Genomic DNA, 9,641 nt, shown 5'->3' on the forward strand with positions numbered 1-9,641 from the left:
TAGCTCAATCTGTGTGATTTGTCCTAATATATTTATTTATTTATTTATTAGTTTAGATAACTCTATGATATAATTTTCATGTTCACAAATCTTTGTGGAATGCAACCTGGTTTTAAATTCTCGATTTGTATATGTTATTTTGTTTAGTAACAGTTGTTATATCAATAAACAAATAAAAAATTTAACAGACTGCACGCTTCAGGGCGTCAAAGCTGCGAATGAAACAGAGAATATAACGCAACATACTATATACTTAATCGACCCATTAAATCATGTTGTCTCCATATTAATTAATTGAAATTAAGCCATTAATTAATTTGTAAATCTAATTCTATTAATTATTCAAAATGTTTCATCAGAGTCGCATTCCATTGAGTGTTACTTTTTTAATTTATTTTATTAATAAGAGAAAAATGGTGACCTGAGGTCAAGTGACCAAATATTAGCCAACAGAAGTCCCGTTTCAAAAATAGCACCTATCTACACTATCCATACTGACATTATAAAGAGAAAGCGCTAGAGAGCGCCTCGAGGCTTCGCTCCCGTGGGAATTTCGGAATAAAAAGTACCCTATGTGTTATTCCAGGTTATATTCTACCCCTGTACCGAATTTCATAACAATCCGTCCAGTAGATTTCGCGTGAAAGAGTAAAAAAACACACACACGTTCATACCTCACAAACTTTCGCATTTATAATATTAGTTGGATAAAATTTCACGTGAAATGCTATGAATTTAAGAAGTATTAAATGTGTATGAGTATGGGCTAGGGAAACTTTAGTCCAAGTTACAGTTCCAACATTTTAGTGTCATCCCAATCTCAATTAATATTATACATGCTAAAGTATGTTCGTTACCTTTTTTTATTTACTCAAACAATCTTCTTGAAATTCCGCATACACCTCTCGTTGTTCGCCTTTGGAACTTAGACCTCCCGAACACAATAATTATTTGATGAGTTTTTTTTTTACAAAATTGTGAATATTTCAAAAACGACTTAACCGATTCTGATACCCCATAAACTTAAAAACTCTATTGACAGATCCTACATACCTTTTAAATTTCATCAAATTCAGACCAACGGTTCTCGAAAGTTATCGCGTTACAAACATGCATACATACAAAAAATGTATTTTTGCCCCAAGTAGAATTGTAGACCACGTTTGCTTCCCTGGCTCGGTCCATTAAGAGTATATAAATAGACATAGGGTATCTTTCAACCCAGAAAAACAATTGCGAAAACCTGTTTTATTATTTATAGATGGCGCCAAATATAAAAACACTAGATGGCGCTGCGTGTATTGCGCTATGGATATTTTGAATTAAACTACACCAATCCCATTTTAATACGAAGATAAATCCGTTCCCGGGGGAATTTAAACGGGCGAAGCCGCGGGTAAACATCTAGTAATGTTATAAAGGTTAACAATAATATCCACAGAAAGCAATCACGGCCATCGAATAAGAATCCGATTATACTAATGGATTTCGCAACGCGAAAATTTTATAAACATATTATTTTTTTCAAAGACGTCACGGCCTTGTGAGTAATATGGAAACGTTTACAGACCTCAGGCCGAGGTTCGATTCCTGAGCAGTGCAAAGCGATTTCTGACGAATGTGCTTTAATTAATTCACGTTATTATTTTTTTCAAAGACCTCACGGCCTTGTGAGTAATATGGAGTCGTTTTTCAACCTCAGGCCGAGGTTCGATTCCTGAGCAGTGCAAAGCGATTTCTGACGAATGTGCTTTAATTAATTCACGTCATAATTACGTGACAATTTTCAATCATTTCTTAAATTTTTGTTTAAATATAAATTATGACGTTATAAGTAAGGAACATTCCTACATTGTCTTAGTTGTAAACCTAGTTTTTACTATATTTTATAAAACAAAGTTATTTGCTGTCTGTTTGCGATAAACTCAAAAGGTATTACATGAATTTCCATGCCACTTTCACCAATATATTGTGTGATTCCTGAGGAAGGTTTAATTATGTTTTTACTCGAATTAGTTATTAAACAAAGTTCTCTGCCGCGTCTGTTTGTCTGTTCGCAATAAACTAAAAAAAACTGCTGCACGGATTTTCATGAGATTTCCATCAATAGATCCTGATGAGGAAGGTTTAATAGGTGTGTAATTTAGTATATTTTTACCCAAGGGAAGCCAGGATATGCAGTTAGCATTATACTATTTCAAAATGACAAACCTTGTTGTGAATTATATATAGCAATTATACTATTTCAAAATGACAAACCTTGTTGTGAATTATATATAGCAAGTCTTTATTGTGAATGGAATTTAAATATGGACAACTAAAAACAATCTATGCTACTTCTGATAACTCATAGGTATAGGTATGTCTTTTGGATAAAAAAGTGGGGATAACCAAGTTTAAAATAACGGCGATGTTACGACATCCTGTGTCTCATAGAGTGACTGAACTCAGACAGATTTTATTATAGCCATTAATTGATTAATTATCACCTGTTACTAAGCATCAAAAAGCATTGATTTTTCTTATCACTCTTCCATTGGTTTTTTTTGTTCCGCGGTGAAATACTAGCTGCGTCCCGGGGCTTCGCCCCCGTGGGAATTTCAGAATAAATAAATAAATATATTAGGACAAATTGAGCTAGCCCCAAAGTAAGTTCGAGACTTGTGTCATGGGATACTAACTCAACGATACTATATTTTATAATATATACATATATAGATAAACATCCAAGACCCGGGCCAATCAGAAAAAGATAATTTTCCATCATGACCCGAACGGGGATCGAACCCGGGACCTCTCGGTTCAGAGGCAAGCACTTTACCACTGCGCCACCGAGGTCGTCAAGAATAAAAGGTATTGTATGTGTTATTCCAGGTTATATTCTACCCGTGTACCAAATTTCATAACAATCCGTCCAGTAGATTTTGCGTGAAAGAGTGACAAACATCGTCACAAACTTTCGCATTTATAATAATAGTAGGACATAAATTGCGTCGACTTTTGAGGCAAAACGTTAAATGGTAACGGCCTAAACAAATGTGTACCGATGTGATTGAAAATGTGTGAAATATTATGAAATTTGTATGATTACATTGTATGGTATTTCCACCCACGGTTTGCCCGCTATTGTTGTCCAAAAACAGATTGTATGTTGAGCCTTGAGGGGAACAAATAATTGCATATCTTCTTTACCCCTTTTGGGGTAGCTGACCTTTATAAATATAAATATATCAACTCACACAGATCCAGCGCTAGCCCCAAAGTAAGTTCGAGACTTGTGATACGGGATACTAACTCAACGATACCATATTCTATAACATATACATATAATAGAGTAGATGTTTCTCCCGTGAGAATTTTGAGATATAGAATATACCCTATAGCGATCTTGGATAATGTATCTTTCTAATGGTGAAAGAATTTTTGAAATCGGTTTCGAAGATTATCCGCCTCCACAGAGCATAAGGTTAAATGGTCTGTGCTCGCCTCAAACATACAAACTCACAAACGCTGACCTCTTTAATATAAATATAGATAAATATTAAAGATACATATCAATGTGAAAATGATACAGATCACCACAGCTTCATTGTACCACGAGATATAGGTGGAGTGGATCTATTATCGTGGGAACATCGAGCCGGAACCACACACCAGCGTGGGACAACACATCGATTTAATGCCGGCTCCACACAAATTCGCCAAATTTGCTGGTGTCGCCGTACATTGCCGGTTTTTCATTGCTGTAAAAAAAGCTACAGATAAAAATAGAACGCACGTAGACGTTAATTCAAACATAAATTAAAAAAGCATAATGAACAAGCTACCCGACTCGACTTCGATTGGTCTAATAGGCTGTTTTGTGTGTATAAACTTTAGTTAATAAATTGTCTAAATAACTGTGAAAACAGCATTAAAATCCCTAGAGCGGATTAAAGATAAATTGTTTTTTGTTAATCAACTTGGAGCACAAATACCTTATTTTATACGTATGTTTGAATGTTTGCAACGCAATAACTTTTGAAACGTTGGTCTAATTTTGACGAAATTTAAAACGTATGTAGGATGTGTCAATAGAATTTTTAAGTTCGTGCGGCATCAAAATCGGTTCGGTCGTTTTTTAAATATTCACAATTTTGTAAAAAAAAAAATATTGTGTTCGCGATGTCAAAGTTCGCGGCGAACGATTTTGGACTTAAGATACAGACAGACGCGGCGTGTGAGTTTGTTTTATTACTTACAAGTTTAATAACTTAACAGTCTACTGACCCAAATTTAGGTAATATTTTATAAAACTTTCTATAGTTGGCAATATAAAAACAGCTTTCCTAATTGACACAAGGCACATATTACACAAAGGTTATCTCAAAGTTTAAGGGCCTAGGGCTCGATTTATTTCAAAATATACAGGAAATTATGTCACTTTGATAATCAATTATCATATCCAACAAGACATCATTCAACATTAATCTCAACTAATTTTATAAACTATACCCTACAGTTCGCGTCAGCGCTAACGTTTCTTTCGGGCGTCCACCCATAAAACTTTTGTCAATAGGTATCTCAAGTTCTGAATATGATGTGATTAGTATGATTTGTAAATTTCGACATTGTATCCGCCTGTGATCGAAAGGTCCCAGGTTCGGATCCTACTAGCCCTACACGAGTTTGTATTTTTGTATAGCTTTCAGATACTCTTGCTTCCGGCGAAGGAAAACATCGTGAGGAAACCTGCACACTGGTTGACAATTTAAGTTCACGCGATTACTTGCCACTACACGCGGTAGGTAAACGTAAAAGTCATGTCAGATACCTTTAGGCGACATACTCGAAAAAAGGAAGACCAGTTAAATCTCCATCTAAATATCTTACAAGTTTATTTGTTAGATAAATTATATATTATAAATCCCCGACTTTCAATATTTATTTCACTATAACTTTCGAACGGCTGAACCGATTTTGATCAAACATATCTAAGAACCACCGCATGAAAATTCGCTATCAAATAAAAAAAACCGCATCCAAATCGGTTCACCCGTTAATGAGCTTCGGTGCCACGTACACAGACAGACAGACGCACTTAGCGGTCAAACTTATAACACTCCTCTTTTTGCGTCGGGGGTTAAAAACTATTTTTGTTAATTAGCAAACATATAACACAAGGATTATGATACAATAATAGCGAATTATATATGTTAATATAGTTATTGGGATAATGACGGACTAAATACATAATTTAAAATCGATTGTTGAGGTCAGGCACATAGGTCAAATGCCAGAATTAAATACGTAAAAACATTTATAATTAATTACTTCTATATTATTATTATAGAGGTTTGTGAGTTTGTATGTTTTGAGGAGAGTAATCTTCGGTGATTTCCCGAACCGATTTCCAAAATTCTATCACCATTAGAAAGGTACATTATCCAAGATTGCTATAGTCTATGTTTTATCTCAACATTCTAATTATCGCGGGTCGGATGGACACGAATAAGTACTTTGTTTTGTGTAACATAATAACGCGGACAAATATCTGACTGAATAACAGAAGTGGGAGATTCTCTTACTTGTTTCTCTCATCTCCGCATGAGGTTATGTTCAGGGCTGTGGAGCCACGAAGCCGAAGGTCAGCGTAAAAATATTCAGCTGTGATCTTACGAGCTGTGGCATGACATCATCCTTGGGATTGCTATTGTCGCCTCAAACAACATGCCTTGTGACATTTTAACATAAAAATAGTGTTACAATTTTTTTATTAAATAAATAAATATATTAGGACAAATCACACAGATTGAGCTAGCCCCAAAGTAAGTTCGAGACTTGTGTTATGGGATACTAACTCAACGATACTATATTTTTATAACATATACATATATAGATAAACATCCAAGACCCGGGCCAATCAGAAAAAGATCATTTTCCATCATGACCCGACCGGGGATCGAACCCGGGACCTCTCGGTTCAGTGGCAAGAACTTTACCACTGCGACACCGAGGTCGTCAAACTAAAAACTAAACTAAACTATAACTAAACTTAAACTAATTAGAAAGTACACAATTATAGAACAACTGAATTGACCTAAAATTAAAACTAAATATTAAATTAGTTTAAATAAAAAAAATCTCCTTAATCGCCGTCGCCGCGCGGTAAAGTTCCCAGAAGGCTGGCGACATTTGCTCTTTGTATGGCCAAACTCAAACGTTGGCCTAAATAGTCACCAGCCCTTGTGTCCGCGGAGACATCGCCCAGGCGTGCGGAAATTTCAACATATTGAAATTTATCATATGCCCGCGGCTTCGCCCGCGTGATTTCCCACGGGGACAGTTATTTTTCCGAGACGAAAGGTCCGTCGATATCCTTCTACGCACTTAAATAAAACTACATATAGGTACTTATGCAAAATTTCAAGAAGATAGATTGTAACCGCTAGAAATCAATGTTAAAAATGTACCTAAATCCGGTTGTACAGAACTGCACTACGAAATACCAAATATTGTGATGATTCAGTCCGCACAAGGTCTAAAATGAATACATTTTATAGTGTGGGATTTCTCATAAGCCCACCGTTCGGGGCGGACGCGGTTTGGCCTAATTTACATATACAAACAAATGGCATAAAAACAAATAGCCGGTGTAAAAAAAGTTTATACTTGTCTATGGGAATTCCAGTAGCGTATTATGGACGAAAAACTTTACTACATGATTGGGTAAAAACAGAAATATAAAAACTGTTTATAATACTTATAACCAAACATTAATCAAATATCAATTTGATTGATCACTTTTCTTAATTACGTGTGTCGCTATTTTTTGTTTTCATTAAAGTATAATCAATCGGGGCGTCGTAGCACATCATTGTCAACGGCATTCCCAAGGAGCGTTGACTTCAGGAAGCGGTTTAAGAAAACACAGTCTTTAAAATTTAAAAGAGGGCCTATGTTTAGATATATCAACCTTATGTACGCTCCACACTATCGCTCAACTCTTGGAGTATGGAGTCTCGTTTGAAGTATGGAGAAGAACATGAAAGGTACCTGTCATACGGGAAAAATAAATAGGAAATTCACGCGGGCGAAGCCGCTGGCGAAAGCTAGTCCCCAATAAGAATGGCGATCAAAAACTTTCAAGATACTTGAGCAATGCCGCGCTCGAGAAATATAGGTATCCACTGACATCATACAGTCGAAATCTTAAAAACAAACTAATCGTTGTTCATATATGGCCAGCTTATTGGATTACTGAGTCAATATATTATGTAACACTGTTAACAAATAATATATTTAAGCGCGACTTATAAAAAAAATGGCGCCAATAGTTTCATTTTTATACTTTATATATAGCTTCCATGTAATTTATCTTTATTCCTTTTTTTACATTTTTTCCTAAGTCAGTAAATGTTTAATCCTATTGTTTGCTGTTGTGTGTTTCTGTTTCCGTACATATTAACTTGTTTATTTTGCCACCATACCTACTTTTGTACTTGGTTCCAGCTGAAAATCAGCGCCTTGGCTCGATACCATGGCACCATGCTGAGCTGGTCGCCATTTCGGCTTACATATTGTATTCGATCGATATTCGTTACTCTTTTGTATGTTTGGATTTTATGTGTTTGCCGAATAAATGATTTCTTTCTTTCTTTCACATAATAGTGAAATTCAATCCATTGTGCCTTTTAGAACTAATCTGAGCAACTAGGGTCCTGTTAAGGGATTACTCACGACATCGACATTTTTTATTAAATTATTAAATCCGCTATGCAACAGCGAAGACCGCATCAAATTCCATTTAGTAGTCTGCGTGTGCGTATGATGCGCAAAAATATACTTAACTACTGGGGTATTATGTAATCTGTGACTTAACTCAAGTAGGACCAATTTAATATGTCACATTTGACATCTGTCAGCCTGTAGCTAGAATTGTCAAAAAATGTCTTCTTTAGTTTAGTATTATTAATATCAAAGATTTTGGATAAACCCCTTCCCTTATTTTTGTAGTTCTGATTTTGTAACAATAAATATTGTACGCCCTCCGTTACAAGGTTACATTTATGAATTTGGACGAAGTGTCAAATGTTTACAGACTGACGAAAATTAAAAAATAAATGTTTTGGTTCTTCTATTAGGTTCCCTATGTGTGTTCGAAGCTTAATACTGTGATTTTTATTATATTGAACACCTTATGTCGCTATTTTAATAGTACGATGTTTTATTCCAACGATTTGTATAAAGTTTTTAAATAACCTATGTACAGACGTAGCTCACTTACAGTTTTATTTTATGTATGAATATGAATACAGTAAATCTGATAAGAAAATACACACACGTGCAAAAGCTATTGTTAAAAAAAGGGAGTTCAATGCCCTAAGTAGATAACCATCTTATATTATTTATTATGTGAAGTAAATTATGTTTATGAGTGACTTGTAATCTTATAAGTATTCGTACCTATGCGTGAAAAAATTCATCATTTTTCGGATTTCTGTATGGGAACTTCGGGAAATCCTTTAGAGTTCTTGTTGACACCCCAAGGAGAATAACAAAACCTGTCTACCTCTCTCATCCTCTCATTCCTGTTACATTCGGGGTTGTGACGCCGTGAAACCCGAGATAACAAATCAAATAATCACTGGTATAAATGGGAGGTTAGCGAAAAATTATTTTTTATAAAATGCCCTTTTTGAGTCGGAACAGAGCGTCGTAAATTTATGAAAATATAGTGGATGTGTTCATCCAGATTTTATTCCACCATTGCGTGATTGAGTACCATACATCCTCACACTGAATTATCGAATTCCAATATTAATTCAAAGTATTTATTACTAAAATAAATAAATAATTAAATAGCCACTTTTAATTATTTTTTTTAAATTGGTCACTTGATTCAACACGACGCCTTGTTTAAAACTATTTTTGAAGGAATGGTGAATGGAAGAAGAGGTCCAGGGAGAGCGAGGAAGAGCTACGCGAGCAACTGAAAGAGAAGGCAGGCGTTGTGTCGTATCGAGACCTTGAAAGCAAAGCCGAGGATAGAGAGGCGTGGCGTATACTCCACCGACAAGAGCATAGCTCTTAAATAAGAAAAAGAACAACTTATTTCTAAAAGTACACATTCGCAGGGAATTTTTCATGTCAAATTTTCATACCACAAAATGATTTTCATTAAAATAATGCAAGATATTATTTATATATGACTAGCTGCGCCCCGCGGCTTCGCTCCCGTGGGAATTATGGGATAAAAAGTACCTTATGTGTTATTACAGGTTATATTCTACCCGTGTACCAAATTTCATAACAATCCGTCCAGTAGAAAGAGTAACAAACTACACACAGACACACTCAAATACATATATTCTTCAAACTTTCGTATAATGTGAGTAGGATTGTTCTAGGGCTCAGCCTCTGTACACCCCGTAAGAAATAAAGACTCGGATCTTTATCAATTCTAGCAGTCATCTATCAAAATAATCTTATGTAAAATTATTCCATTATAATAAATTCAAATCTTTATTACCATTTAGGACCATAACAGTTGATGGATTAATATATTTAAGCAGTATATTTTTTTGTACAATCGATAGCAAAATTGTAACAGAATATTTGTTTGTTCGTTCGTTCGTTCGTTCGTTCGTTCGTTCGTTTGT

This window comes from Plodia interpunctella, chromosome 28 (assembly GCF_027563975.2).
Source record: "Plodia interpunctella isolate USDA-ARS_2022_Savannah chromosome 28, ilPloInte3.2, whole genome shotgun sequence".
Classification (NCBI taxonomy): Eukaryota; Metazoa; Arthropoda; class Insecta; order Lepidoptera; family Pyralidae; genus Plodia; species Plodia interpunctella.